The 22499-nt window shown below is 41.5% G+C and overlaps 1 pseudogene; it reads right to left on the reverse strand.

The window, feature by feature from the left end:
• Positions 1-4588: 4588 nt before the first annotated feature.
• Positions 4589-5056, reverse strand: LOC123823888 (annotated as a pseudogene).
• Between the last annotated feature and the right edge of the window lie 17443 nt (positions 5057-22499).

A 22499-nucleotide genomic window follows, 5' to 3' on the forward strand; every position in this document is an offset into this window, starting at 1 on the left:
TCAAGGTCATTGTCTCAAAATAAACCCCAGCTGTCTATGGCACCAGGTATCATCCCTACCACCCCACTCCTTCCTTGACACAGGCTCACACGGGCCACGCTGGACCCTGGTGAGCCCTGCCTTGTGTTATAGGCCCAGCCTCTTCCCATTTTCTTGGACTTGGCTGTAGGGCCCAGACTGTGTTAGGTAAGTTGGTCCACAAGTGGGCTCTGGGAAGCCTGTGCCAAGTGGCAGAGTGGGGAGAGGAGGGAGGGTGGGTGCATGGCCTGTGAGAGTGCTGGGCTGTGCTGGGGCCTCCACCCATTTCACTTCATGAAGGTCTCAGAGGCTGACCTCACCCCTGGCTCAGGAGTGGGATCCTGGGTGCAACAGATGCAGATTCTAGAGGCTCTACTGTCTGGATTCAAGCCCCATGTGTAAATTTAGGCTTATGAACTCTCTCAGTGCTTCAATTTTCCCATCTGTAAAATGGAGATAATAACAATGCCTACCCTATAGGGTCGTTGGAAAGGTTAAATGGATATGATTTTATTATTTATGTTATTATATCCTAATGCTGTGGACAATGTCAGGCAGAGAGTATTTTCTCTGAATAGAATTTTGCTATTATTACTATTTTTTCTGTTTGAACTAGTTAAATGACTAAGAGCAAGGACTCTGGAGCCAGCCTGGTTGGGTTCTACTCCCAGCCCCATCACTTATTACCTATGTAACCTTAGACATAGAACTTAACCTCTATAGGCCTCACTTCCCTCATTTGTATAATGGGGATGATGATTACTTGTATCTCATAGGGTATTGTGAGAACTAGATAAGTTAACACCTGCTAAATGCTTAGAACGGTGCCTGGAACACAGTGAGCTCTCTGTTGTTGCTGTTGTTACCACAGGCTGATCCCTTTCCATAGAGGCTGCTAAACTGCTGTGATATAATCCTTGGGCTGCTCTCATCTCCTGCTTGGGGATTAAGACAACACACACACACACACACACACCCCCCACAAGTGGAGTAGAAAGATGAAGAAAGACAACTCAGAGGATATTCTATGGGCACCTGGATTTAACTGTGCCTGATGCAGAACCTACTCTTAGATTTCTCAATTTCAGAAGCTAATAAATTCCTTCTTAGGTTAAACAACTCAGCTTAGATTTCTATTACTTGCAGCCAAATGTGTTCTGACTAATACAGAAGACTAGTGGGGGCCCAAATAACAAGGAAGATATGCGAGATGGTGTGAAATCCAAGGAAAGGGACAGAAGTGTTAAAGCTTGAGAAGAGTGGGCTATGCGGGAGCATTGTGCCTCCTGGACTAGAATCCCAGCTCTGTTACTTACTGTCTTCAGTAAAGTGATTACAGAATGGATGGAATCCTTTACTTCCCTCTGTATTAATTCTTACAATGTGATTTTGCCACTCTTTCCATCAAGAGATGAGTCTGTGTCCCGACCCCTTGAACCTGGGCTGAACTTGTAACTTGTTTTGGCCAATAGAACATTGTGAAGGTAATGCTGTGCTAGTTTCAAGCTTAAGCTTCAAGAAGCCTTGCAGCTTCTGCTTGCTCCCTTGGACCTTTGCCTTGACCTGGTGGACATGTCTGAGTTAACTTGCTGGAGGATGAAAGACTGGAGGCTTCCCAGCCAGCTGCTCAGCCCCCTGAAGCAGAGCCATCTAGCCAACAGAGCTGACTACAGAATCACGAATGAGCCCAGTCAAAACTTGAAGAACTACTCACCTGAGCCCAGACTATACTCCCAACTTACAAGATCAAGAGAAATATAAATAATTGTTGTATGAAGCCCCTGAGTTTGGGGTGGTTTCTTATGCGGCATTAGATAACTGATACATCTTGGTTTAATCCAACATACCCACAGGCTTTCCCAGACTTGAACTTCAGGTCACATAGCAAGACAAGGCCTACCTGTCCCTATCTCCAGCCATGTGCTAGTTCTGAGCCTGGGCCACAAGAAGCCTTACAGCTTCCATTAATTTTAGTGGACCCCTGCTACCACCTTTTAAGTGAGCCTGGGTTGACCAAGTGGAGGAGAGCCCGGTTGCCCCAGCTGATGGTACCTGGTCCAGCCTACAGACAGGCAACACTTAAACACATGAGAGAGCTCAGCCAAGATCAGTAGAGCCAAACCCAGCCCACTGTTGATCAGAGAAGCATGTAGGATCCCAGATGAGACCAGAACTATTTTAAAGAGATTAAAAGATTTTATTTATTTGTTTTTAGAGAGAGGTAAAGGAGAGAAAAAGAGGAGGACAGAAATGTGAATGTGTGAGAGAAACATCGGTTACTTCTCACACACCCCCAACCAGGGACCTGGCCCACAACCCAGGCATATACCCTGACTGGGCATCAAAGCAGTGACATTTGGGTTTGCGGGATGATAACCCACTAAGCCACATAAGTCAAGGCAATGCTTACTATTTTAAATCTCTGATTTGGGGTGTGTTTTATTTTATAGCCAGAACTGATACATTAATTTTGTATCCATGGGCAAGTGAACTCATCTCTCTGGCCCTCGGGAATCATTTGAGATGGTAATAAAGATGCTGTAGGCTCATGATCCTAAAGTTCTTGGCACAGTGCCTGGCAGACAATGAGCACTTAACTAAGGAAGTTGTTTTAAAAGAGGTAAAATGAAGGACAAAGAGATATCTGACAAACACCCCTTTTACTCTGAATCTCCTTGCTTTGTCTAGCCAGCTGTGGATCATTCATTCCAGAGTAAATGTCCAGTGGATTCCCAACTCCTTTAGCCCTTAGTGTCACCAGTGCAGAGACATTCTCTAGTGGGAGAGGTGAAGACTCTTGGGAAAAGGTGCACCTGGTACCCCAAGCCTTCCTGCCTAGGAAAGGTAGCTGCAAACTAGCTACAGTCAGTTCTGGGCTCAGTTAGACCTAGGCTCTGATCCAATCTCTGCCATTTACTTGCCATGTGACTCTGAGCAACCAATGCAACCATTCTGAGTTTCGATTTCATTCCTTTAAAACAGGAAAAAGTGTACCTAACTCCAAGAATTATTGTTCATTCATTTCTTTATTCAATCAGTTGACATACATTTATTGAGCCTTTATTATGTTCTGGCTCTTTCAGAAACTGGGGATACAGTGGCAGAAACAACAACAAAAATATCCCTGATGTTATGGAGCTCTCAGTCCAGTGGGTTAAAAAAATTAATCCAGTAGTGACAGAAACACATTAAAAATGCAGAAGTCATAAGTGTTTTAGAAGTATGTCAGTCAGTGTGAGATGGGTAATGCTGTGGCTACAGACATCCTCCAAATCTATGGCTTATAATAACACAAGTTTATTTTTTACTTATCTGCCATGTCTATTGCGGGTCAGCTGGAGCTCTGATCACTCCTTGACCCAGGCTGGCAGAGCAGCTTCCCTCTCAAGTAATGTGAGTTCTGCACAGAAGAAAGAGAACTCTAGAGTATCTTGCTCTGGCAATTAACTGTTCCAGCTGGAAGTGACTCAGAATACTACTGCTCACATCTCATATGGCATGGGCCCACCCAACCATAAGGAGGCCTAGAAGCATCTCTTACCCTGTTTTTATACGATGGATTACCAGGCAGTTTGGTGAGCAGCACTAATGGCCACTCTGAAAATGTATATGTGGTGAGAAGACTTCCATGAAACAGTGATGCTTCAGTTGAAGCCTGAATGATACAAGAAATCAACTAAGAGGAGGAGACCCAAAAAAACATTGCTGGGGTTTTAGGTGGATGTGGAATTTTCTTGGATTTGCTTGAAAATTTAGGGAGAGGATGGCCAGGATTCCACATGAAAGCCATCAGGGTATGTGCCAAGCTGTTGTTGAAGGGTGTGGACCCTCTGAAACTTTTTTTCTAATAAGACTGGCCAGTTCAAAGATATTTTTATCTAAATGTTGGAAAAGAGGTGCCAAAGATGGCAGCATGGGCAGACATGGCTTGCCTCTTTGCACAACCATATCAAAATTACAACTAAAATATAGAACAACCACTGCTCAGAACTGTCAGAAATTGAGTTGAATGGAAGTCTGACAACTACAGAATTGAAGAAATCACATCCATCCAGTCTGGTAGGAGGGGCACAGATGTGAAATGGGCTGATCCCTCACCCACGTGTGGTGAATAAAATTTGGGAGGGATATCTCAGGAGCAAGGAGTCCCAGGCCCACACCAGGCCTGTCAGCCCAGGGTTCCAGTGTGAGGAAGATAAGTCCCTGCAACTTCTGGCTGTACAAACCAGCAGGGATTAAGCCAGTGGAAGAAACTTTTGGAGCTCCAAGAAATTTCTCTTAACACACACAAGGACCTGCCTACTTAGACTCACTCCCTCTGAGCTCCAGCATGGGGGTAGCAGCTTGAAAGGCACTGAAACCAGAAAAGCCAGTGTTCATGCTGCCTGTCATCTGTCAGACCCAATAAGCATAGACAGGGATTAAATCTTTATGAGTGCTTTATTCAGATGGCCAGCCATCTAAGAAGATGGAAGGTTTGTACCCTGACAGACTATCTTAAATTCCATTTTATTTTTTTTGCAGAATTTTGAGGTTTTATTAACATGAATATAAGGTGTATACAATCTCTCTATTCATTTTCTTCACGGTGAAGCCTGGCATTGGGATTGATGACTCTGATGGCCAGCTGGGCTGCTCTTTCCACAATGGCTTTGCAGTTCTTTGAGAAGATGTTTTGAGCAGATATTTTGAGCAATCTCAGCACAGTAGGATTTGTTGCACATCAGCAGAACTTCAAGCTCCTTGATGTTGTGGACTAAGAACTTTAAAAAACCACTGGTCAGCATGTGTTTTGTTTTCCTCTTGCTCCCATAACCAATGTTGGCCATCAAGATCTGGTCCTTGAATCTTCTGCACATCCTATTGTCAATATGTATGGGTTTCCACCAGTTCTGCTTAATTTTGACATATTGGTATGACTGGTGCCAAATAAACTTCTTGGTCCTCTTTTTGACAATCTTAGGTTTAAGCAGGGGTCTGAGGGCATCCATGGTGCTGAGTAGAGATGGCTGCCACCTCTGTAGGCAGCACCAAGGAAGAGAGCTTTGTAGGAGACTGTTCTGCATGGTGTGGGCCCAGCTCCCACTTGGATATGCACAGGACCCACACCCATGGATAGGTTCTCCCATGGGGAATCAGGCCTGCAATGTGCCTAGGCCACTTTGAGTTTTGCTCTTGCTGAAAAACTCCCTCACCCTGAATTGAGGACATTTACTGCAAAGTAACTTCCAAAAATCCATGCTAAACCTTCCAAGGATGGATGTAACAGGTTCAAGCACTTTTGCCTTTTCATTTGCAAATATCCCTCTTCTGTGATGTGATTAGTGGCATTGGCTCCTTTGTTTTCTGTAAAATGTAACCACCTAAAGTGAACCTGTGCATAGTAAATGAGGACCATCATGTAATGGGCGGAGAAACCCAATAAAGGCCTGTCATGGCATAGGCCGTGGCTTTTGCTCCCCTTGAGAGAAAAGCCATGCTGTCCCTTTTCCTCCACCAGACTGGGTAGTCCATGTGAATGTCTCATTTCATCCATAATGATGTGGACACTGCAGGCCAGTGTCTGCATCAGAGCTTAAATTCCATTTTAAACTGACCCTTTTATAAGGAGAAGCAAAGTATAGATAAGGGAAGTGGAATTTGGGGGGAATTTTAATCAGATAAAAAGCTGAAGTATTCTTTCATCTGTGTCCTGGGCCAGTGGTCTTTATCTGTGTCCTGGGTGGTGGGTATCTCACCCTGGACTACAATGGCTGAGATACCATCTTCATTGCTTGCTGTCCTCCTGAGGCACAAAGGTGGAACTGCTCATGGTCTCCTGGAGTCAAGGTGGGTCATACCTTCAGTTCCTGAAACAATAGCTTTTTATATACATCGATTATCAAGCTTATTAGTTATTACCTGAAACAAAAAATTTTCCAACATTTGAGTCCCCCATCAGCACCAGGGGTACACAGGGAGAAAGTGAAGTGTCTGGCATCGAGGCAAGCAAAGGCCATTGTCCCTTTTCTAAACCCTTACCCTGTAGAACCAGCAAGCTGGTGCCATATCTGAGACTCCATCAACCTGGCTAACACTGTTTGACCCACACTGGGGATCCCCAGAGACTCTTCCCCACCCAACTTATGGGCCCACCCAAGCTGCTTTTCCATATGAATGACTGGTCTTGGCTTATGCTGCATGACTTCCTAACTCCTATCAAACAAGCACAGGCTGGCCTCACTGAGCTCCAGGCTCCAACTAGCAGCATCCAGTTTAATTCACAGCTTGGGTTTGCCTGGGAATCTCCAAGCCCAGCACAAGTAGCAGCCATCTCAGATTGCTCTATAGCTCAGGCAGGGTGGCTCTGGGCAAAACACAGGTGGGGGCTGACTTTGGCCTGTACCACCTGGGAAACCCCAGGGTGAGTGCACCCAGTGGACAGCTAGAGACCATGTTGGAGCACCACTACATTGCTCTTGCACAGCTGATCCTCCATGGAGGGTGGAGCTGCGTGGTCAGTGGTCACAGCCAATCCTTGCAGCTGCCTACCCTGGGTAAATCCCTCTCATTGATCTGTCAACAGAAACCAAGGCTCAACTACAAGAGGAGGGTGTACTCAGCCTATGCAAAGGGCACACCTCAAGTATCCAGCTTGGATAATAGGGAAACTGTACCACTGGACCCTGAAACCTACTACATTAGGCCACATTACCAAGACATAGAGTCAAAGCAGCTTTACCTAATATATAGAAACAAACACAGGGAGGCTGCCAAAATGAGGAGAGAAAAAAAACATGGCCCAAATGAAAGAACAGATCAAAACTACACACACACACACACACACACACACACACACACACACACGAGCTAAATGAAATGGAGATAAGCAATCTATCAGATGCAGAGTTCAAAACACTGGTTATAAGGATGCTCAAGGAACGCAGTGAGGACCTCAACAACATAAAAAAGACCCAGTCAGAAACGAAGAATACTAACTGAAATAAAGAACAATTTACAGGGAAACAACAGTAGGGTGCATGAAGCTGAGAATCAAATCAATGATATGGAACATAAGGAAGCAAAAAACAACCAATCAGAACAAGAAAAAGAAAAAAGAATTAAAAAAATGAGGATAGTATAAGCAGCCTCTGGGACAACTTCAGGTATTCCAACATTCACATCATAGGGGTGCCAGCAGGAGAAGAGCAAGAGCAAGAAACTGGAAATTTAATTGAAAAAATAATGAAAGAAAACTTCCCCACTTTGGTGAAGGAAATAGACATGCAAGTCCAGGAAACACAGATAGTCGATAGTCCCAAACAAGAGGGATGCAAACATGTCGATAGTCCCAAACAAGAGGGATGCAAACATATCCACTCCATGACACATCATGATTAAACTGCCAAAAGTTAAACATAAAGAGAGGATCTTAAAAGCAGCAAGAGAAAAGAAGTTGGTTACTTACCAGGGAGTTCCCATAAGACTGTCAGCTGATTTCTCTGAAGAAACTTTGTAGGATAGAAGGGATTGGCAGGAAATATTCTAAGTCGTGAAAAGCAGGGACCTACAGCCAAGATTGCTCTACCCAGCAAAGCTATCATTTAGAGTCAAAGGGCAGATGAAGAGCTTCCCAGACAAGAAAAAACTAAAGGAGTTCTTCATCACCAAGCCATTATTACACGAAATGTTAAAGGGACTTATTTAAGAAAAAGGATATCTAAATTATGAACAATAAAATGGCAAAAAAATACAAACCTATCAACAATTGAATTTAAAAAACAAGCTAAGCAAGCAAGCAAGCAAGAAAAACAGACAGAATCATGGATACAGAGACAATTTTGAGAGTTGCCAGATGGGAGGTGTGTGTAGGGGAATGGGTGAGTGGTAAAGGGATTAAGAAGTATTAATAGGTAGTTACAGAATACCCATGGGGATGTAAAGTACAGTATAGGAAATGGAGTAGTTGAAGAATATATATATATAAAACCTATGGACATGGAAATTTCCTGAGGGAGTAGAGGGTGCTGGGTGGAGGGGGTAAAGGAGGAAAAGTGAGAACAACTATAATAGCATAATCAATAAATATAATTTTAAAAAAGAAGTGTCAATGATCCTCTTATGTATGAACAAAGAAATGATGAGTATATGTAAGTTTTAGGGATTCAGAGGTGTCAATTTAAATCTTACTCTGAGTCTGACAAATTAGTAGAAGGAATAAGAATTACAGATTTTTAAAAAGATTTTATATATTTTTTTAGAAAGAGGGGAAGGGAGGGAGAGAGGGAGAGAAACATCAATGTGTGATTGCCTCTTGCACACCCCCTACTGGGGACCTGGCCCACCACCCAGGCATGTGCCCTGACTGGGAATCGAACTAGCGACCCTTTGGTTTGCAGGCTGGCACTCAATCCACTGAGCCACACCAACCAGGTAGAAATACAGATTTTTGTTTATTTATTTATTTTTTAAAGATTTTTAAAAATTTATTTTTAGAGAGTGAAGGGAGGGAGGGAGAGAGAGAGAGAGAGAGAGAGAGAGAGAGAGAGAGAGAGAGAGAGAGAGAGAAACATCAATGTGTGGTTGCTGGGGGCCGTGGTCTGCAACCCAGGCATGTGCCCTGACTGGGAATCAAACCTGCAATGCTTTGGTTCGCAACCCGCACTCAATCCACTGAGCTACGCCAGCCAGGAAATTACAGATTTTTTAAAGTTTAAATTTGCATCAGAGGATGTGGCCACAATCTCTGGAGCCTGGATTGTGGCAGTAGTTGGCCAGGTTTCCAACAATTCATCTTCTCTTCCTAGGCACATAGAAGGCCACATATCCAAACTTCCTCTGCAGTTAAGTGGGGGCTATGTGATGATGTCCTGGCCAATGGGATGTGGACAAAACAAATGACACTTCTAAGCTTGGTCCTAACCTCCATACCTGGTTCTATGTTCTCTCTGTCTGTTCTATGATGACCTTGGAAACCACACTTCAGATGACAGCCTACACCTCTGAGTTACTGCTTGGAAGAAGGCCCTGAGCTGCTTCTGATTATGATGTGAGAAGGAAATAAATCATTGTGTTTATTCTGTGGTTTGTTACAGTAGTGGAGTTTATCTTATCCTGACTAATACATAAAGTCCTGACTTATAGGACTCCTCCAAGAGAAGCAACATTTGCAAGGACAATTTCATGATGCAGAAAGTGTCTATATTCAGGATTAGCATGTGGAGTTGTACAGGTTGAGCACTTTGCAAATTGGCTAGCTGAGGGGCAAGGAGAGATCTACTCCATGCCCCATTCACCAAGTTGTACCCTGGTATTGGGCTATGAAGCCTTTTTAAAATCGGCACTAAAACATATAGATTAGTGACAGCCTTATCTGCACTTCTACAGCATCAGAAAAAAAAGGAAATATTACTTTTATTTATTCCTTTCTTTATTCTCCTTTCTTTCTCTAGCAGACAGAAGAGGCTGTAGCAAGGCCAAGTGCTAAAATTGGACTTATTAGCAATTACAGTTTTTAAAAAGTCAGCCTAAGAAGTAAAAAAATTACAATATGAGACATCTCACCAATAAATGTATACAGATGCCAAATATGCACATGATAAGATGCTCCACATCATATGTCATCAAGGAAATGCAAATTAAAACAATAAAGAAATACCATTACACTCCTACCAGAACAGCCAAAATCAGGAACACTAACAAAAGCAAATGCTGAAAAAGACATGAAGCCACAAGAACTCCCATTTATTGCCAATGGGAATGAAAAATAGCACAGCCATTTTGGAAGACAGTTTGTCAGTTTCTTTCAAAACTAAACATCCTCTTATCATACAATTCAACACTCCTTGGTATTTATCCAAAGGAGATGAAAATGTATATTTGTACAAGAACCTGCATACGGATGTTCATAGCAGATTTGTTCATAGTTGCCAAAACTTGAAGCAACCAAGACATCCTTCAGTAGCTGAGTGGATAAACAAACTGTGGTACATCCAGACAATAGCATATTAATCAATGCTGCAAAGAAATGAGCTAGCAAGCCATGAAAACACATAAAGGAAATGTAAATGCATATAGCTAACTGAAAGAAGTCAGTCTGAAAAGGTGACATTCTGTGTATGATTCCAATTACAGTCATGCACTGCATAATGATGTTTCAGTCAACAACAGGCCTCACATATGATGGTGGTTCCATAAGATTATAATGAAGTTGAAAAATTGCTATCACCTAGTGAGGCTGTAGCTGCCTTAAGGTGGTAGTGCCATGCATTACTAATGCGTTTTGATGTTAGTGTAAATAAATCTACTGCACTGCCAGTTGTATAAAAGTACAGCAATACAATATATGCAGTACATAATACCTGATTATGATAAATGACTATGCTACTGGCTTATGTATTTACTATACTATATTTCTGTTATTTTAGAGTTAATGTTACTCATTATACTTATAAAATTGCTGTTAAACAATTGTCAGTAGCAGCCTCATACACCTCATGTTTATAGTCTCTCAATTGCATCACTCCCTCTAGCACCTGATTTAATCTCTTGTTTGTACAGTAACATGCTATGCAGGCTTGTAGCTTAGGAGCAATAGGCAAAACCATATAGACTAGGTGTGTGTAGTGAGCTATACCATCTAGGTTTGTGTAAGTGTGCTCTGTGATGTTCACACAATGACAAAATCATCTAACACTATATATTTCAGAATGTATTCCTGTTATTAACTGCACATGATTGAATATGACATTCTGAAAAAGGCAAACTATGGAGGCAGTAAAACGTCCAGCAGTGGTTAAAGGTTATCGGAGAGAGAGATGAATGGCAGAGCGCAGAGAATTTTTAGGACATTGTAGGTACACCACCAAGAGTGAACCCTAATGTAAACCAGATGTTAGGTGACAATGATGTGTCAATGTAGTTTCGTCAATTATAACAAATGTACCTGGTGGGGATGTTGACATAGGGGGAAGCTGTGTATGTGTAGCCACAGAGGGTGTATGAAAAATCTTGATACCATTTCTCAGTTTTGCTGTATACCTAAAACTGCTCTAAAATACTTTTCAGAAATTACAATATGGAAAGGAAAAGAGCAGAATAGGATAGTTAAAAATGAAATACAGGGCATACTGTGTTACACTGCATTCTGGTAACACTTCTGCTAGAGGATGAAAGCTCATTATAGGGAACTGGTCTGCTTGGCAGTGGCAAATGTGGCTCAGACCTGCATTGGAAAGCCTACAGGAGCAGAGTGGCAGGCAGGAGTCAGACCCTCAGACCGGTTTTCCCGTGGGAACCAGGCCAACAAAATGCATCCAGACTGTTTTTGCTTGCTCTTGCTGAAACTCCCTTATCCTGGTCTGAAACAGTAGATATTTATTGCCTATATTCAAGGTAATTTCCAAAGCCTGTATGAATTTTCCCAAGGATGGAGCATTAGCAGCTCTCCACCTTTCCCTTCTGTATTTGTTATTTTCATTTCCTTGACTGTACCTAAAATGCAGACAACAACATTCTATGTAATAGATAATAAATCATCCTTTGATGTAAGACCCGAAAGAAATAATAAAAGCCTTCCCAGGCAAGGGTTGGAATGCTCTTCCCTTGAGAGAGTGGCCAGGGGTGCTCTTCCCTTGAGAAAGTGGCTAGGGTGCTGTCCCCTTGAGAGAAGCAGCTGTAGGACTCTCATCTTGAGGGAATAGCTGTACCATCCCTTTTTCTCCACAAGACTTCTATAGTCTGTGTGCCTTTGTTCTCATCTTCAGCCACAAGTCACGCAGACTCTGCAGGATGGAATCTACAACATCTCATTGTCCAGCTGGCCACATGGAGAGTGGCTGTTACTCCCTGCTCCAACCTGAGGGCTTTCCCATGCTTACCTGTAAGGAACTCTACCTTGTCAGAATCACCTGTTTAAGTGGACATCAGCTCACATCTCTCCTTTGCTCAAAAGCTCCCCATGGCTCCCATCTCACTACAAATATAGTCCAAAGCCCTTACCTAAGGCCTCACATGATCCGGCCCTTGGTTATGTCCTTGATTTCCTCCCTATCCCAGTCAGCTCCATCCAATAAACACTGGTCCAGAGGACACTCATCCCAGAGTCCTTACAAATACTGCCTTTTCCTGAACCACTTGTGGTAGGCTGAATAATAGCTCCCCAAAGAGCTCTGTTCCTAACGCCCAGCTGAAAGAGACTTTGCAGTGTGATTATGATGAGGATCTTGAGATGGGGAGATTATTTTGGATTATTGAGTGAGCTCAATGTAATCACAGGGGTTTTTATGAGAGGGAAGTGGGAAAGCCAGAGTCAGAGAAGGAGCTGTGACTCTGGCAGCATTGGTTGGAGAGTTGGAGAGATAGATTTGAAAATGCTCTGCCACTCACTTTGAAGAGAAAGAACTGGAGAAGATAAGAAATGGATTGTCTTCTTTAGGCCTCCAGAGGATCCTATCCTGCCAATACCTTGATTTTAAACCCATTTTTTCCCATGTATCTGGTTCATGGAAATAAAGAACAAACTGACAGTAACCAGAGGGGAGGGTGGAGGGTGATAAGGGGGTAAAGAAGGGAAAGGACCTCACACAGTTCTCTCAGTTGTCATCAGCTGCCCCATCATATTTTCCTAAATCTCATTGGTGGTCTGAAATCTTTTCCCTTTCAAAGGTGATTTTAGTTTTGGGAAAAGCCAGAAGTCACAGGGCTCCAAATCTGGGCTGTAGGGGGGATGAGTCACCTGGGTGATTTAGCATTTCACCAAAAAACTCTACACAATGCATGAGAAGGTGCATTGTCATGATGAAGCTTGACAGTCACCAGTAGCCCATAGCTGTGGCCTTCTGAATCATCTGAATAGTTCCTGTAGAAGAATGTTCAAACAATGCAAAATTGGACTCAGATTCATTGCTCTACTTGCTCACTCATTTTGAGTGTGACGGCCATACAGTACACATGCTCACTCAATGCTGCCTACCACCCCCACTGACTAGTACAGTGAAGTTCTCATTGTTCGTGTATGTGCATTGTAGTTTGCTCTCCTTGGCTGCCAGGTTACATCAATGTTGCAAACGTTCTTATTAACAATGGCTGGAACTTTTCCTGACAGGCCTTGTATGTTCTTTGTCAAATCCCTTCACCTTATTTCAGCCAGTCCCCACCTCCCCTCCCTTCTTACAGCTGTCAACCTGTTCCATGTTTCTGTGCCCGTGACTCTATTTTGCTCATTCATTTATTTTATTAGATTCCAGTTATAAGTGAGATCATACAGTATTTGCCTTTCATTGATTGACTTATTTTACTTAGCATATTAGTTTCCAGTTCCATCCAAGCTGTTACTAAAGGTAAGAATTTCCTTTTTATTGCTGTGTAGTATTTCAATGTCCTACAGATTTTTTATCCACTCATCTACTGTTGGGCACTTAGGCTGTTTCCAAATCTTGGCTATTGTAAATAATGCTGGCTATGAACATAGTGGTCCATATATTCTTTTGAATTGATGTTTCAGGATTCTTTGGATATATTTCCAGAAGTGGAATCACTGGATCAAAAGGCAGTTCCAGTTCTATATTTGTGAGAAAACTCTGTACTGTTGTCCAGAGTGGTTGCACCAATCTGCATTCCCATCAGCAGTGCACTAGGGTCCCATCTTCTCCACATCCTCACCAGTACTTGTTCATTGATTTATTGATAGCCATTTTGGCAGTTGTGAAGCTATATCTCATTGTGTTTTTAATTTCCATCTTTTTGATGACTAGTGATGTTGAGCATTTTTTCATACGTCTATGGGTCCTCTGTATGTCCTCCTTGGAGAAATGTCTATTCATGCCCTTTGCCCATTTTTAAATTGGATTGTTTGCCTTCCTGGTGATGAATCACAGGTGTTCTCTACATATTTTGGAGATTAAACCCTTGTCTAATGTATCACTGGCAAATATATTCTCCTATACAGTGGGTTCCCTTTTCATTTTGCTGATGGTTTCTTTAGCTGTGCAGAAGCTTTTTAATTTGATGTAGTCCCATTTGATAATTTTCTCCTTTGTTCCTAGTGCCTAGGAGATATATTGGCAAAAAATTGCTACAGGACATATCTGAAAAATTTCTGCCTATGTTTTTCTAGAAGATTCTTATGGTATTGCAACTTATATTGAACTCTTTTATCCATTTTGCATTTATTCTAGTGTATGGTACAAGTTGGTGGTCAATTTTTTTGCAAGTACTAGTCCAGTTCTCCCAACACCATTTATTAAAGAGATCTGTCTTTATTCCATCATATGCTCTATCTTCCTTTGTCAAATACTAACTAACCATAAGGCATAGGTTTATTTCTGGGCTCTCTATTCTGTTTGATTGATCTATGTGTCTATTTTTAGTCTAGTACCAGACTGTAATATACTTTTATATCAAGTATTGTGATCCCGCCAACTTTGTTCTTCTTTCTCAAGATTACTGAGGCTATTTGGGGATGTTTTTGGTTCTATAAAACTTTTTTTTAATATTTGTTTTAGATTTGTGAACTATGCCACTGATATTTTAATAGGAATTGCATTGAATCTACATATAGATTGCTTTGGGTAGTATGGACATTTTAATAATGTTAATTCTTCCTTTCCATGAACATCATACATGTTTCCACTTATTTGTATCTTCCTCAATTTCTTACTTCAGTGCCCTATAGTTTTCTGCCCTATAGGTCTTTTACCTCCTTGGCTGAATTGTTTCTGTTTCTGATGGTTCATTGTTGGTATATAGAAACACCATCAATTTCTGAGTATTGATTTTGTATCCTGCTACTTTCCAAAATTTATTTATTAGGTGTAATAGTTTTTTGGTGGAGCCTATAGGGTTTTCAATATACAATATCATGTTGTCTATGAATAAAGGGGGTTTTACTCTATTCTTTTCAATTTGGTTGACTTTTATTTCTTCTTCTTTTCTGATGGCAATGGTTAGGACTTCCAGTACTGTGTTGAATAAGAGTGGTCTTTGTCTTTGTACCCAATCTTAGAGGAAATGCTTTTAGTTTTTGACCATTGAGCATGATAATGGCCTGTAGGTTTGTCATATATGGCCTTTATTTTGTTGAAGTGTGTTCCTTCTATTCCCACTTTGCTTACAGTTTTTGTCATGAATGGGTGCTAGATTTTATCAAATGCTTTTTTGGCATCTATTGATATAATCATGTGATTTTTATCTTTTCTTTTGTTTATGTGATGTATCACATTTATTGATTTGTGAATATTATATCAATCTTACATCCCCAGGATAAATCCTACTTGATTGTGGGCATGATCTTTTTTAATGTGTTGCTGGATATGGTTTACTAGTATTTTGTTGAAGATTTTGGCATCAATGTTCATCAGGGATATTGGTCTATAGTTTTCTTTCTTTGTTGTGTCTTTACTTGGTTTTGGAATTAGGACAATACTGGTCTCATAAAAATAGCTTGGAAGCCATTCATCTTCTTGAATATTTTGGAATAGTTTGAGAAGGATAGGTGTTAGTTCTTTGAATGATTGGGAAAATTCACCTGTGAAACCATCTGGCCCAGGACTTCAGTTTCCTGGGAGTTTTTTGATTATTGTTTTAATTTCATTAGTTGTTATCAGTCTATTCAGGTATTCTCCTTCTTCCTGATTCAGTTTTGAGAGATTGTATGATTCTAGAAATTTATCCATTTCACCAAGTTTTTCCAATTTCTTGGCATATTCTTGTTCATAGTATTTTCTTACAATCCTTTTGTATTTCTCTGATATCCATTGTTATTTCCCCTTTCACTTCTGATTTTATTAATTTGGATCTTCTCCCTTTTTTATTGATGAGTCTGGTTAAATGTTTTCAATTTTGTTTATCTTTTCAAAGATCCAGCTCCTGGATTTATTGATCTTTTTAATCGTTTTTGTTTTTTAGTCTCTATGTCATTTATTTCTGCTCTTATCTTGATTATTTCTTTTTTCTCCCTTAGGGCTTTGCTGGTCAATGTCTTACTACTTCTTTTAGGTGTAGGGTTAAATTGTTTATTTGAGGTTTTCTATCTTCTTTAGGTAGGCCTGTAATACTATGAACTGCCTTCTCAGGACTGCTTTCACTGTGTCCCATAGGTTTTGGGGTTGTTGTATGTATGTTCATTTTCATTTGTTTCTGGGTACTTTTTGATTTCTTTAACTCATTGATAACCCATTCACTGTTTAATAGCATGCTATTTAGCCTCAAAGTATTTGAATGACTTTGCCTTTTTTTAGTGATGTTGATTTCTAGTTTCATGCTGTTGTAATGCAAGAAAATGCTTGACATGATTTCAGTTTTCTTGAATTTGTTGACATTTATTTTGTATCCTACCATGCAGTCTCTCTTTGAGAATTATTCATGTGCCCTTGAGAAGAATGTATATTCTGCTTCTTTGGGTTGAAATGTTCTATAAATATTAATTAAATCCATTTTATCTATTGTGTAATTTAAGGTAGTTGTTTCCTTGTTGATTTTTGTCTGGGAGATCTATCCAATGGTGATAGTGGGGTGTTAAAATCTCCTATGTTGCTTGCATTGCTGTTGATCTCGTCCTTCAAGTTCACCAATATTTTCTTTATATATTTAGGTGCTCCTATATTGGATGCATATATGTTTAAAAGTGTTATATCCTCTTGTTGGATCAATCCCTTTAGTATTATGTAGAGACCTTTGTCTCTTTTTATGGCCTGCATTTTGAAGTCTATTTTGTCAGATATAAGTATTGCTGCCCTAGCTTTTTTTGGTCTCCATTTGCATGAAATATTTATTCTATCCCTTCACTTTCAGCCTGTATGAAACTTTTGTTCTGAGGTGGATCTCTTGTAGACAGACATGGGTAATGTTTTCTTATCCAGTTGGCTACCCTGTGTCTTTTGATTGGGGCATTTAATCCATTTACATTTGAGGTTATTGTTGATTGACACTTGTTCATTGCCATTTTGTTCCTTTATACCTATGTTCCTTTCTCTCTCTCCCCCCACCCTCTCTCTACTTCTTAAAGCAATCTCTTTAACATCTATTGCAATGCTGGTTTGGTGTTAATGAACTCATTTAGACCTTTTTTTTTGTCTGGGAAACTTTATTTTGCCTTCAAATTTAGTAATAGACTTGCTGGATAGAGTAATCTTGGTTGCAGATCTTGCTTTTCATTATTTTGAATACTTCATGCCAATCCCTTCTGGCCTGAAGTGCTTCTGTTGAGAAATAAGCTGATAGTCTTATTGGAACTCCTTTTTAGGTAACTGATTGTTTGTCTCTTGCTGCCTTTAAGATTCCCTCTTTGTTTGTAAACTGCCATTTTAATTATGATGTGTCTTGGTGTGGGTCTGTTTGGATTCATCTTGATCAGAATTCTCTGTGCTTCCTGAATTTGTGTGACTTTTTTTTTCAGGAGGTTATGGAAGTTTTCTGTCATTATTTCTTCAAACAGGTTTTCTATTCCATCCCCATTTTCTTCTTCTTCTTCTGATATCCCTATCATGTGGATTTGTTACATTTCATGTTTCCTAAAGTTCCCTTAAACCATCCTCACTCTTTTTAAGTCTTTTTTTTCTTTTTGGTGCTCTGATTGGGTGTTTCTTTTCTACCTTGTCTTCCAAATTACTGATCTGATCCTCTGCTTCATCTTGCCTGCTTTTAATTCCTTCTAGTGTATTCATTTCAGATATTGCATTCTTCATTTCCAACTGGCTCTTATTCATGGTTTCTATGTAATTTTTCATGATGATAAAGTTCCCACTAAGTTCCAGATAATTCTCATTAAGTTTCTTGAGCATCCTTATCACCATTACTTTGAATTCTATATCTGACAAATTGCTTGCCTCAATTTCATTTAGCCTTCTTTCTGGGGATTCCTTTTCTTCTTTTGTTTGGGAGTTGTTTCTTTGTATCCCCATTTTAGCTGACTATTTTTTGTTTGTTTCTACATATTAGATAGATCTTCTTTGACTTCCTGTCTTCATAGTGTGGCCTTATGTGGTAGGAGTCCTATAAGTTTCACCAATGCTGTCCTCTTCATATCCTGAGCTGGACGCTCTAGGACTGCCCCCTGTGCAGTCTATGTAGGCTCTCCTGTTGTATTTAGGTCTTGATTGTTGTTGGCCTATTCATCAATGGGTTCTCACCTCCAGCTAACTGACTAAGAGGCTCAAACCCCACCATGTCTTATGTGCTGTTGTGCAGGTGCTGACAGAACAAAACAAGACAATACAGAAAACAAAACTCACACAAACACACACAAAAAACCCTCAGCAACAGAAAAATCAGTGATGAAAGAGCAAAGAATAAAAGTGGGAAGATAAACAGAATATTATAAGAGAAAAAGGAATACAAGATCAAAGGAAAGAAAAATAATTATGGGAAGGCAGAGGGAGGAGAAACTATAAAAATAAGGAACAGAAACAGGGAACTGCCACACAAGAACAAAGAAAGGAAAAATAAATTTTAAAATAATAAGCAAAGGAAGGAAGAAGGCAAAATAGAGTGAAAAGGGAAAGAGTAAAATACAAGATTTGGAAGAAAAATAGAGAAAAAATTTAAAACATTGAAGATAAAGAAAATATGATGAAAACCTATGTGAAATACAAAATAACAAAGATAATAAAAAGGAAAAAAGTGGAATTCACTTCATCAGAATTTAGTGCTTGTCTGCTGGGTTCTCCCTCTAGCTACAACTCTAATGTTGTCTGAAGCTCGTGTAAGTCAATGCCAGAGGCTGGCCATGTCTAGCTGTAGGCAGCCTGTTTGAAGCTAGGAGCAATCCACAGCTTTTGGCAGTTTCCTTCAAACTTGGCTGCATCCAGGATGGGACTCACTGCTCTGCAAGCCTGGCTTTTTATGAGCAAAGGGCCCAGGTATAGGACAACTAACAACCAAAGACTCCACAGGATCCACCTCCACCTGCCTTTGCCTGTTGTCCTGCCATTAGACTTAGTCTAGCCACTGACCTGTTTCTGAGAGAGCTTCTGATGGAATCTAGAGGATGGGACCCCTGGATCTCCTGAGGGTAGTGCCATTCAAACTGCATGGAAGATGGTGGGTATGTTCCCCCAACCCAGCACTGCCTGTCTGAGTCTGTCCCAAATTATTTCCCTGAACTTATCAGGGAGAAGCCCATAGTAGGAAAGCTGGTGGGGCTTCCAGGGCCCAGAGTTTGGATCTGCTGGAAACTGGGAGGGCATTCCTAAGCTCTCCCACAAGGGAGGAGTGCCGGTCTGGTCCCCAGAGATGTGTGTGGAATGGCCATGCTTTAAAGCCAGTCTCTAACACCCCTGAGTCTGCCTATGTTACTCTCTCCTCCGCAGGGCATAAGAAGCAGGTTGGGGGAAAGTAAGATAGAGAAAAAAGGGATGCAGGATAGGGTGATCAGAATACAGAGGGTGGGGTGGGCAGTATTCCAGAGAATGGGGCTAGGAGGATATCACAGGGTGGAGTGAATGGCTTCCTATGGGGTGGGGTCATTGTTTTTCCCCTGGGAGGGGCTTGCTGTTCTCAGGAAAAATGGCTGCTGTGGTATGGAGGTATGTCCTAGCACCAGGAACCCCACAGCCATCCTCCCACGCCTCTCCTCCAAGCTCCCCACTCCAGACTCTCCTTGTTTGACTCTAGATTGCACTGCCCTCCCTTCACCCAAGGCCAAAGTGAGTGGCTGTGCACGCAAATCCTGTGCATTGGCCCCTTAGGAAAAAAGAAAGGATAAAAAAAAAGAAAAAAAATGGCTTCATTCCCAGCAGTGTCTGTCTTTCTCTGGTGGGCAAAAACCCTGTTGCTTTTCACTGCTGGATGCTGCCTGGGCAGGTGAACCCAGCACTGATGCTCTGTGCTTGGGAGCCTGGTCTGGGGCCCAGGCTTCACTCCCTTCAGGGTGAAACTCCCAAGCTATGTGGCAAACTCAGCCTGCTGCCCATAAAAGTGGTGCCGGCCCCTTTTGCATCTCTGATCTTCTACTGGTCTCAAGGTGGTTTTGGCCTATCCTTGGTTAAGTATCTTTCCTCAGGTAAACTTCAGTTGCTTATTTTTGGTGTATGTTCCCCCTCTTTATTTTTATTTTCAGTTTGGTTCTGGGAAACAGTGCAAGACCAATCTTTCTACTTTGCCCCTATCTTACCCCACCACCCAAAGCCATTTAAGACTCAAGTAAGGCTCATTTTGGACTTCTGGTCTCCAGAACAGTAAGATTATAAATTTGTATTGTTTTAAGGCATTAAGTTTGCCTTTAAAAATTGTAAAAAATTCCAATAGCCACAGGAAACTAATATACCCTTCCTCCATATTTTTACTTGTCCACCTCCTTCTTGTTATTCAGCTTCATCTGAAATGTCACCTCTCCATCATTAGGTCCCTCTCCATCAACCCCATGTGAGAACTCCTACATTACAGCAGCTCCCCAAGGTCTTTCCCCTTATTTTTGTTTTCAATGGAGCTCATTGAATTAGCAACCCTGGTGTCTCAGTTAGGGTCCTCCTAAAAACAAATACCAAAATAGAAAGTCTCAACAAGGAGATAGAAGATACAAAGAACAACCATATGGAAATCTTAGAACTAAAAACTACAATAACAAAAGTAAAAGGCTCAGTGGATGGACTGAATAACAGAATGGAGATAACAGAGGAAGGAGTCAGTGAACTTGAAGACAGATCAATAGACATTCTCTAACCTGAACAACAGAGAAAACTGGAGGAAAATGATAAAAATTTCAGGGACCCATGGAACAACAACAGGTCTAACATTTATGCCTTCAGAGTCCCAGGAGACAGAGAGGGAGTGTGGGGCTAAAAAAATATTTGAAGTATATAATTTCAGGAATCTGAAGTGAAGGAGAACAAGGCAGGGAGGTGGGGTAAGCTGATAATGATGCTTTAATGAGCTGGTTGCTGCCTTACCCACCTGGAGCTCAGTGCCCCTGGGATCCTCTGAGAGAATGAGGAGAAAATGCCACAGAGTTGCACCATCCTGGGCTGGGGAAGCTAGATATCTATCTTCTACTCCCACTCCTTGTGGGTAAAGATTTCCCCTGGCATCATCAACTTCCCAGCTTCCAGCCACCCCCCACCCCATGCTTGGCCCAGCAGGCTCCTAACAGGAGTTAGGAAGCCATTGGTGCCTATGGGAACCACCCACGTAACTGCTGAAGCTGCAGGGGCCTTCAGGATGGGCTGAGGGATATGGGTGAGTGTATGAGTTGCCTTTCATGGCATAACAAATTGACACACATTTAGAGCTTTAAAAAACTCACATTCATAATTCTCCAGTTTCCATGTGTTAGGAGACAGGGCTTGACTGGGTCCTCTGCTCAGGATCTCCCAAGGCTGTGGGTCAAGGTGTGGGTCAGTTGGTCCTCTAGGGGCCAACTGAAGAAGAATCAGCTTCTGATCTCATTCAGGTTGTCTGCAAAGTTCATTTCCTTGTGGCTGTGTGACTGCAGTTCTGGATTTTTGCTGTCATCCTCAGATTCTAGAGGCTACGTGAAACTCCTAGAGGCTCCCTGCCAAGTGGGCTTGTTCAACGTGTTGCTTACTCATCAAGCCAGCCAGAGGAGCTGTAATCCAATCAAGGGAGTGACATCCCAACACCTTCACCACAGTCTATTGGTTAGAAATGAGTCACAGATGTTGTCCACACTGAAGGGAATAGAATCACAAAAGGGCAGGGACTGTGGGGTGGAAATCACTAGAGCCACCTTAGGATTTGTGTGCCACATTGGGGCACCAACAATTGGGTGTGGATTATGTGACCTCTAGTCATAGGCCTGGGTATTAGACTCACGCTTGTCTCTGGCTGTTCTACCTCCAGCCACTACATGCTAGGGACTGCTATGGGTGCAGGGCCACAGTGGGTTCCTGGCAGCATGCAGGGTGGGGACTGAGATGTTGCTTTTCGCTCTCCTATTGCTGGCCCCTTTCCAAGTTCACTGTGTGACCTCAGATAGCTTGCCTTAGGCCTCTGTGCCTAGATGTTCTCAGTCGCACAGGTGGTTGTGAGGACGTGTTTGTGAAGGGTGTGCGTTCTGACCATGCCAGGAGGTCCACAAATATTAGAAACTATTATCATTGTTATTCTCTGCTTCTGCTTCCCAACAAATCCCCTTTAGGTCTCCATGAACACTCCCTCATTCTTTCTTTTAAAACCTTGATCTGTTTTTTTTTTAATTTACTCTATGATCTTGCAAGTGGCTTCATCATAACCTAAATCAAAATTTAGGGAAATATGAGATAGAATAACTTGTTTTATAGTTGGTTTCATTTTTCTTCTTTTTTCAAGTATATTTAATTGATTATGTCATTACAGTTGTCCCAGTTTTTCTCCTTTTGCCTACCTCTGCCTGGTACTCCCCTTTCCTTCAGCAATTCCCCACCCTTAGTTCAGGTCCATGGATCACGTATATAAGTTCTTTGACTTTTCCATTTCCTACACTATTCTTAACGTCACCCTGTATATTTTGTACCTACCAATTATGCTTTTTAATCCCTGCACCTTTCCCCCATTCTCCCCCTTCCCCC

The sequence above is a fragment of the Phyllostomus hastatus genome, unplaced genomic scaffold (genome assembly GCF_019186645.2).
Source record: "Phyllostomus hastatus isolate PE091 unplaced genomic scaffold, TTU_PhHast_1.1 phas_contig_5, whole genome shotgun sequence".
NCBI lineage: Eukaryota > Metazoa > Chordata > Mammalia > Chiroptera > Phyllostomidae > Phyllostomus > Phyllostomus hastatus.